The sequence below is a fragment of the Cuculus canorus genome, chromosome 8 (genome assembly GCF_017976375.1).
Source record: "Cuculus canorus isolate bCucCan1 chromosome 8, bCucCan1.pri, whole genome shotgun sequence".
In the NCBI taxonomy this organism is placed as follows: Eukaryota; Metazoa; Chordata; class Aves; order Cuculiformes; family Cuculidae; genus Cuculus; species Cuculus canorus.
The window spans coordinates 2,450,462-2,459,844 of NC_071408.1; positions in this window are offsets into that span (position 1 = coordinate 2,450,462).

Sequence of the window (9,383 nt, forward strand, 5' to 3'; positions counted from 1 at the left end):
GGTTGGCAGGGACAAACTGTTGTTCCTTCAGCTTCTTAGGTACCAGAAATTGGCTGTAAACTGGAGAGGGGCAGATTTAGACTGGACATAAGGAGGAATTTCTTCACCATGAGAGTGGTGAGGCCCTGGCCCAGGTTGCCCAGGGAAGCTGTGGCTGCCCCATCCCTGGAGGTGTTCCAGGCCGGGTTGGATGTGCCTTGGGCAGCCTGAGCCAGTGGGAGGTGTCCCTGCCCATGGCAGAGGGGTTGGAACTGGATGGGCTTTGAAGTCCCTTCCAACCCAAACTATTCTATGATTCTATTAAAAGGCAGCTTGTGTCTGTATATAGAGTTTGTGGTCACACAACAATGTGCAGGTGCCAGGCTTTGAATCACCCTGGCTGGCACAGGGCATGTGTAAGAACCTCTTGATAACGTGGCAGCCTCTGCACTAGATGAGATCTTCACCTTACGATTGCTATGCACATAACCTGTGGTGCCCATCAGCTCTACAGGAGATTATCAAGATACTCCAGCAGGTTTATCTTTTACCTCTGGCAGTGCGAGTACAGCTGTAACTGTTCTATATATGTATCTTGGTAAAAATAGCGTTCGAAACGGGTAGATGAAAGGAGAATTCTTATAAAATATGCACACACAGTGGCATTTGAAACTCATCTTCCATTGAGACGAAACTCGTCTGCCACTGAAAATCCCTCCAAAATAAATGTCAGCACATAACATTGTTTTTAAACTTGTCTGCTGCATTTCAAATCATATAAAAATATGATAAAGCTTAATTAGTTTAGTATTGCTTAGAAGGCTTAATTGTTTAGAAATGCGAATACATCTACGTTTCAACAATACAGAGCTGAAGCAACACCCTGGCAGAGTCCAGGTAGCCTCATTTTTTTTGTTAAGATGACTTCAGTTCTAAGGATGAGATGACTTATACCTAACTTTAAATATCTAAAAAGTGGGGGTTTTTCTCTTTGAGGTATATAAGTAGCTTTTCAAACAGCATCCCATGACTGTGCATAACACCCACACTCTGCTTGCTTAGGACTGAGGTGGTTCTGTACCCTGTGCTATCTCAATTTGTTATATCAAAAGTATTTGAATATGTCCTGTTGTGTTTGCCTATTCAAACACATTAATAAGTAGGCAAGGAACAGGGGGATTTCCCTTTCCAGGGTTCACCACCACGACCTGCTACCTGACCACGTGAGCCAAACAATCTGGTTTTTCTAGTTTGATATTGTGATGAAAATAAACAGGCCTTGAGGGGAATGTCCGAAGGAGCATTTTCTACTCTTTTCATTCTGGTTATAAACCAAATTATGTGGGAATATTGCAGCCCTGACACAGACTTTCCCAAAGCCTTTTCCTGGTCAAAGCAAGGCCAGTGTAGATAAGGCTCAGCTGAGTTCTTAATATCTCCAAGCATGGAGACTCTACAATCCCTCCAAGCAACCTGTGATGCTGTTTGACTAGTCTCAAGCATGACAAGACTTGGCAAGTAATTGCAGTTTGACACATGCTTCATTTCTTTTAGTAAGTTTGTGTAATGTAGGTCAAGGTGGGGTCAATACAGAGAGGTAGAAGAGGTAGCATCAATACAGATAATGGGGCACGAAGCTTCACGACACTTAAGAACTGAAACGAGAGCAAAAGTTTGCATATTGTTATTGTCACTGTTGATGTGATAGATGAAGTTCTTTCTTTCATGTTGTTTAGATGCATTATGATAGTAGACTTACCTTGTTTTCTCTGTGTTTATCTTCTACCATCTCTGTGTTTTCTTAAAGCTGCTAATTTAGTGGATTCACAGTGCATTTGCAGCCGAGAAAGAGATCAGAAGTGAGTAGAGTTGACAAGGAAATATTTTTCCCGAGTAGTGCAGGTATGGCACTAGTGGTTGTACTTTGTGTAGGAGTTGACGCATATATACTGGGTATGGGGAAAGGCTGGGGGAGCTGATCTTGCCTCAAATGGCACTACAGCAATCCAGGACAGCAGGTCTGACTGTCAAGAGTGCAGGACTGGTGCTTCCGAAGAGTTGGAAGCAGTCAGTACATCTGGAAGATTGTATTGTCTGCTCTGCATTGTGCTAAGAAGATCTTTTCTACAGTGCAGCTCACACCCAGATAGCTTAACAAATCATGATGTGATATGTGAGGGAAAAACAGGTCAGTGAAAAGGCAGAGATTGAGAATCATTTCCATAATCGTCATTAATCCTTTCCTTTGAAGTACAAATATTCCAAATGGCAGTAAATGTCCTTACAGCATTTTGGCACAAGCAGGCAGCCTGTGGCGCCTTGAAATCCGTTGCCGCATATGAATAAATGTGAGTGGATAATGTAGAGCAGGGGGATATAATTCCATAGGGACAACAAATAAGACAGCAAAAGAGTAGCTTTGCGTGAGAGCCTGTTAAAACCCTGTCAGAGGTTTTCTATAAATAGGGTGTTGTTTCTCTCCATCATCTTTGAGAAATATTAAATCCAGCAGGGTTGGCATATGAAATCTTGACTTATGAGAACTATAAATGCTGTTTCTTTCTAAAGAGATGCAAGACAGGGGCGTAATGGGCATTTAGGGTTATTTAAGGATGATCACTGCTCTGGGAGATAGGAGAGGTAATTTATTGTGACGGATAGATTGTGTGTTTTGAATGACACTATGAGAGTCCAGCATGGGGAAGAAATCCCAGCAGAAGGAAGGGGGAGCACCAGCCTTTCTGGAACAGCTGGCTGTGACTGCAGTTTAGCAGCAGTGCTGTCACACCAGCAAGGAAGGTGTGAAACTAGAGGCAATATCCCCTTAGAGACCAATTACCATAATTTGTGGAAAAATAAAGGTTTGGTCAGGCATGCAGTTCGTGAAGTTTTGATGAGGCAGCACCGCTGACTGCTTTTAGCTCATTAAAAGCATTACCTGGCAAGAGGTGCTCCAAAGTCGAGGGGTTTTCATTCGAGTTTGACAGTTTGAGACAGTAAACAGTATCTAATGAATGTAAAAAGGCCTCATCTGTCCTCCCGTATGAGGACAGGCTGAGAGAGTTGGGGTTCTTCAGCCTGGAGAAGAGAAGGCTCCAAGGAGATCTTAGAGTGACCTTCCAGTACCTGAAGGGGCTACAAGAAGGCTGGGGAGGGGCTGTTCACAAAGGCTTGTGGGGATAGGATGAGGGGCAATGGGGATAAACTGGAGAGGGGCAGATTTAGACTGGACATAAGGAGGAATTTCTTCACCATGAGGGTGGTGAGGCCCTGGCCCAGGTTGCCCAGGGAAGCTGTGGCTGCCCCATCCCTGGAGGAGTTCAAGGCCAGGTTGGATGGGCCTTGGGCAGCCTGAGCCAGTGGGAGGTGTCCCTGCCCATAGCAGGGGGCTGGAACTGAAGATCTTTGAGGTCCCTTCCAACCCAAACTATTCTAAGAAATAAGTGGGAATAAATAGATCGTTCGGTACATTTATGATGTGGCAGCAGTAAATGAGGTTTATGAGTGCTACTACTGGTAAACTGGAAGAGAAGAGCAAATTCTTGCAGACAATGTGGGAATCACTTGCTAACGGAGTTAGACTGAGGAACACTTGCGTTTGTATGTGTCTAGACTTTTGCCCTCTGAAGATAAAACCCCAAATCTATGTAAATTGGGTTGTTGAGAGGGAATGGAAATCCAGCCTTTTCTTCCAGTAAGAAGCTGTGCAAGGATCTGCAGACAGTGAATCTTCCTTCACCTTCTCATTAGAGGTCATAATCCATTGCTACATACCCCCAACTCACCAGTCTCTTTTGAATCCTCAGGCAGTCTTTGGAAACCCTTCAACCAGATATGATAACTAGCCAGATCTGAAAATACATTCCCTTTTTATTATTTTGAATAATTTTACCAAAGCCAACAGGTTTTTGCCTATTGCAGCCTGAAAGTGTTCTTTGGTGCTTTAACACACTGTTCTGAACCAATTTCAAAGTTGAGATGTTATGAAATAGATGGAGAAAGACCACTGAAAGGCCTCCTTTCTTTAGTCAATTAGCGTTGGTGAGATTTAGGACCTGCCTTTGCAGGAACACTCAAGTAATAATCTAAATTAACTGAAAATGGGGTTTTAACATGGATTAGTCAAACTGCATTAAGCCTGAGTGGTTAATCATAGTCAGAATTAAACAGGCCTTAATTTGATATAGCTGGCTTCATTTCCAAAGTCAAATTAAAGTTACTTGACTTCTGAATAGAGATTTTATTAATCTGCTTGAAAAGTTAATTTATGGAATGTCCCTGTTTACACAAGCTCTCGACAAATACACAAGCTCTTGATAAATACAGCAGCTTTAAAAATAGTTACTCTTGTCCTAACGCAGTTGAATCGCCGGCATTCGTTATTCCCATGGTCGGCAGTGTGCCAGCTTGTTCTCTAGCTGTACCTGCCCACCTCCTTTGGGACGGATGGAAAGAGGAAATCTACACTTGGATTTTCACATTTTGCTAAGAAATTTTTACAAGCAGGTGCTCAAACTATCTTCTTCCTTGTCTTGAAGATCCTGTATTTTCTGGGGCAGTGAATAATTACTGATATTCTTACTCTGAAGATAACTCATGAGCTCTGATTTCTTTCTCCTGAGCCACTTGGCAACCTCCACAGCATCATTTATAGCTTCCCAGGAGTGTGATCTAGTTAACGCATTTCAGTTTGGCTTCCGAAAAGCATGGCCTTATCGCTGCTGTCTTCAAGGTGCAGGCTGCTTCCAGGATGTACTCAGGGTGGTGCTGATGAGTGAACCTCCAAACTTCCACATTCTTAAAGAGTTTCAATAATCATCAGAAAGTCTGGATGTTTATCTCAAGCATATTTAAGCCATTCCAACCCCTTGGGTCTGCAAACTTAGGTTAGAAATCTTTCACGTAAGTCTCCTGGTATTTCCTGTTCCTGACAAGGCCAGATATGCTCAAGTGTCTCTTCGAGGCAATATTTGCCTCCTGTTTTTACTACTGTTACAAGGTTATCAGGTCACCAGTTGTTGGATTCTGGTTCAGGAAAAGAATTAAGCGTGTTCTTGGTCTTCAGGATAAAGCAAAACAACAAAGACTAGAAAAAGTGCTTTAAAGGAACACGAGAGACAATAGGAAAACACAGCAGAGACAGAAAGAAGTTACGGCAGCTGCTTTGAGACAACAGACATCTGTAGATAATGAGCTCTTGGTTTGCTCGTAGGAGGAGAGGACCGTGGCTTGTAAAGATAAGTTAAATGGAAAAATGGATTGAGAATGTAAATGAACATAGTGCAATTCTGTTCAACTTATGGTTTACAGTAAACCTTACCAAGAAAGGAGGAATACAAATATTGTATACAAAAGTGTGGGAACCGATAAAAAATGCATTCACCTCTGTAGAAGAGAAGAAAGGAATAAATCTTAACCGACAGTACAAAAATGTGTGAGCAGTAAGGGCTGCATATTACCCTCTTTTCTTCTTGAATGAGCCTGGCACTTTAATCAGTCTTGTGTGTATGGTGGGTTTTGGTTTTCTGAGATTTCTACTATGGCAGGCCTACAGGTTAAGACCTAATTTATGTCAGACTCTGAGCTGCTAAAAGATCAGAAAAGCAAACGGTTCTGATCACCTCCCAAGACCTCAGGAAGGGCCTTTAGCAAGGACACTGGCACCAAACTCTTACTGCAACCATCCTGGTTGAGGCTTTGAGGGAGCCAGATGCAGTTTTAAGGTGAAATATTCATCTCAGCCAAACTGAGAACAACAAGAGAAGAAATAAATCTAAACAAATTAAGATCGGCCTCAAAATGAGAATAGCTTTCATGTAAACCCAGCTGAAGGCTTCTACGTGATAAAGTAAATAACTTTTTTCCAAATAGATATTATTTTAATCTTTGTCCTTGAAGTTAACAAATTAACTTTCTCTGTGATTTCCCCATTTGTGACAGCCTCTGGCTGTGTTTTTACTGTCGTAACAGCTTCTGGCAGACTATGTGTCTCTCACATTCACTACAAAGTAAACAGGAATTTTTTCCAAGGGTAACTGGCCAGGCTCCAGTGGAAGAATGCAAGTTATTCATAAGTTCTGGTAGGCTCATTTCTGCTTAATACGATCTGTTTTTATTGTGGATTTTATGAAGAAAAAAAAAAAAAAAAGTTGTGAAATTTTTTCAGCCCCCTGGGATGATTTTCCTCAAATGTGTGGGAAATTACCTCTCCTCCTCGCCCCCCAGCACGTAGTCACATTGCTGTTTGTCCTGGCTATGTTCATCTTTTTTCCACCTTCAGTCACTAGAGGCTGCCAGAGGGTTACCAAGATGCGACTCAGACTATTTTAAGGCCATAATTGATGTTGCAGACACAGCAATCCATCAGGGTTCTGGTGAAGGTCTGAGGAGTGCCAACGGTGCTGTCTGCCCTGCAGATTCCACTTCCCAAGCACAGGCAGAAGCAACAACAAGAGGTTTCTTTATGCTGGGCGCAACCCTGGCAGAAAAGGGTGAAAACTACTTGAGGAGATTCAATATTAATGAGAGAGACCAGGGTCTGGTGAATCCTACTCAGCGTTTGTCTTTCGTGGCACCAGCAGGTCCCAGGTGCCCATACGGCAAAGCTTGGTTACACTGATTTTTGTACTTTCTTTCCTCTGTTTTCATCTCTAGAGCTGCTGCTTTCTGTTTGACTGAGCTGAGCAACCCTTTGGTCCTTCCCCGGGGACTTGTGGGGGTACATGGGATCGTTCCTGTCTGCAGATACTGCTGGGGGTGACAGATCAGTGGAGGAAAGTCTATAAAGCTGAAGGCAGATGTTGACATAAGAATAAAAGGATATGGATTGTCCAAGCATAAGCTGGAAATTGGATGGAGGCCTCTCAACAGAGTCATGAGGTTCCTAGCAGACTTCCTGGTAGGAGGAGTGAGGGAATTTGATGCATTGCGAAAGGGTTTATACAATCATTTTACAGAAATACTGTTTATGGCAAAAGGAGACTGAATCTGATGAATAGAGAGGTCCATTTCAAACTTGATTTCCCCTTTTTTTCCTGGCAGATAGGGACAATTATTGAACTAGACTGTAATTGAGGACCATCAGCACTTTATTGACTTCACAAAAGGGATGGATTGTTAAGCCAAGTACAAGTGTTATCGTGGCTCTGGCCTGCGTACTGGATAAATCAGCGTGTTGTAATTGGGAACGCTCCAGTCAAAGTGGTTTGCATGCTAATGGTTGTAGAATACCAGACAGCATTTCATTAAAAATCAATAATAAATCACGCATTTAATTTTAATATTGGTAATGTTTCTAGAATATATTTCAGTTTGAAACTTCAAGCTTCTTTGCCATCAAATCTGACTTAAATACTGCAAAACTCGGTATATAAGTTGTATTTTATCTGGTTTTGTGTATGGGAAATGCAAAAAAGAAAAAAAAGGTAATTTCTCCTAGGGCATTGCAGGAGAGCTATGTAAAGGCAAGGCACAGAACCTTTTGACACTGGATTTTTAGGTGGAAGACATCCTATAGAAACTGCATGTAATGAATGTTGGGCATCAAACTGAGCATGCGGTTGGTCAGGGCTCACTGGTTAAGCCTCATGGGATATTTCGTGGCCAACGTGATAGCAGCTGAGCAGAAAATGTTTTTCTTTGGCTGCCCTTTGGTTCGAGTTGAGCAGACAGGTCAACTCAGTCCAATTTGTTCCAATCGCCTCTCTTCCCATTTTCTGTTTTCCTTTTGACTGTTTGAGTGCTTGTCTTTTGTTTCTGCTAATGCTCACAGAGGAGGTTTTAATTTCACATGAAAGAGCATATTGATGTGAGATGCCAGGGATTTACACCAGCATTGCTGGCATACTCAGCTCTGTATTTTGGCTGCCTGTATGTATTTGGAAATTAGGGTATTAAAAAGAAAGGGGAGACCATTCATCATAATGCTTAGTATTGTATGTCTCTTCTAAACGTTCAAAGCGCTGTCCAGACATCATCTAAATAATCTTGGGATCTTTCCAGGGAACAGGAACATAAACAGAGTTTATCTCCTTCTCTCACACAGGGGTAAACTGTTTGAGGCTGGCAGTGGGGGAAGCTCCCCTTCTCCTGTCGCTGCCTTCCTCCTAAATTCATTAGTACGAACACAGCTCTTCAGGTTTAGGGGCAAACAGCAGGATGAACAAAGAGGAGGAGAAGGAGGGGAGAAGGCAAAGTGCAAACAACTCAGAGATAAGAGCCTCTCGTGGGTGCAAATGTGATGGATTCAGCGTTTTAGTACATTTAAACCACTGTTAATTCATGCTAAGCAAGCCTCCTTTTTGGTACCTTTCTCGATCGGGAGGTGAGTTGAAAGGAAATTAAGTAGACCTATATTTTCCCTTCACTGAACAGCAGGAGTGTGACCAGTTGTGTAAAATGTTTGTCACACGCAGCTGGAGAAAAACCAGAGAGGCCAACCTTATGGCACTGCTGTATTCTTTTTAGATATCACTGCAACTGCTGTATCTCACAAAGCTGACAGGATGCCTTCTGCCAGCAAACCTTGAGAAGCCTGTATTTATTTATTTTTTAAGATTGAAGAACATGCTGCTCAATTTAATATTTGTAGATGAATATTGTGAAAACAATATACCTCGACTACAGAAGCTATTCGTGAATAGGGTCCTGAGTCTGTCTTGGAAGTAACGTTGCATCATTTCTTCTGTTAAAACACTAATTCATTGGTGTCCGCACCTCAGAACAATGAGGTTACACCTCTTAGTAGCTCGGCTAGTAGAAATGTATTGGTTTTTTCAATCTATGCATTTGAGATAGGATCAACCTCTTGAATTCTGAAGTTCACTCAGGCTCGAATTTTTTGTTTGTTTGTTTGTTTTTTGGGGGGTGAACTTGGATAGGAGGCCTTGAAACAGTTGGCTGGGTGGGAAAGTCGCCAAGCCTTCCAGACTGACTCCACATTGTTATCGGGACTTTTGACCTGTTCTACAGTTATGTGCCCCCAAACGGTGCTGTTTGACCCTGGTCTGAGTGTCACTCCGGGGAGATGTTGGTGTTGGTTCAGCGCTGTGATCAGTCTATGATGGTCTTTGAAACCTTGGGGTGTTTTCTCATTTTCTCTTTACTTATGTCTTTTGCTCTCTCATGGATATTCACTCTTTTTCTCTCCTAGTAGTGATGAACTAATAGTCAAACACGGGGCACATTTAAGACTTCCTGCTCTCTGGATAGAGCCTATCTCATTTTTCTTTGAGAAACATTAAAATTTAATTTTAATTCCACAGAAGTAATCCAAGAGGTCACTGGATTGCCTCTTTTTAAAAATCCTTTACTCTCCCTCTCTCTCTGCTTTTTTCTCCCACTATGAATTTCTTTTCTAAACGTAATGAATTCCTTTCCTTATGCTTTCATCCACTTGTAAAATT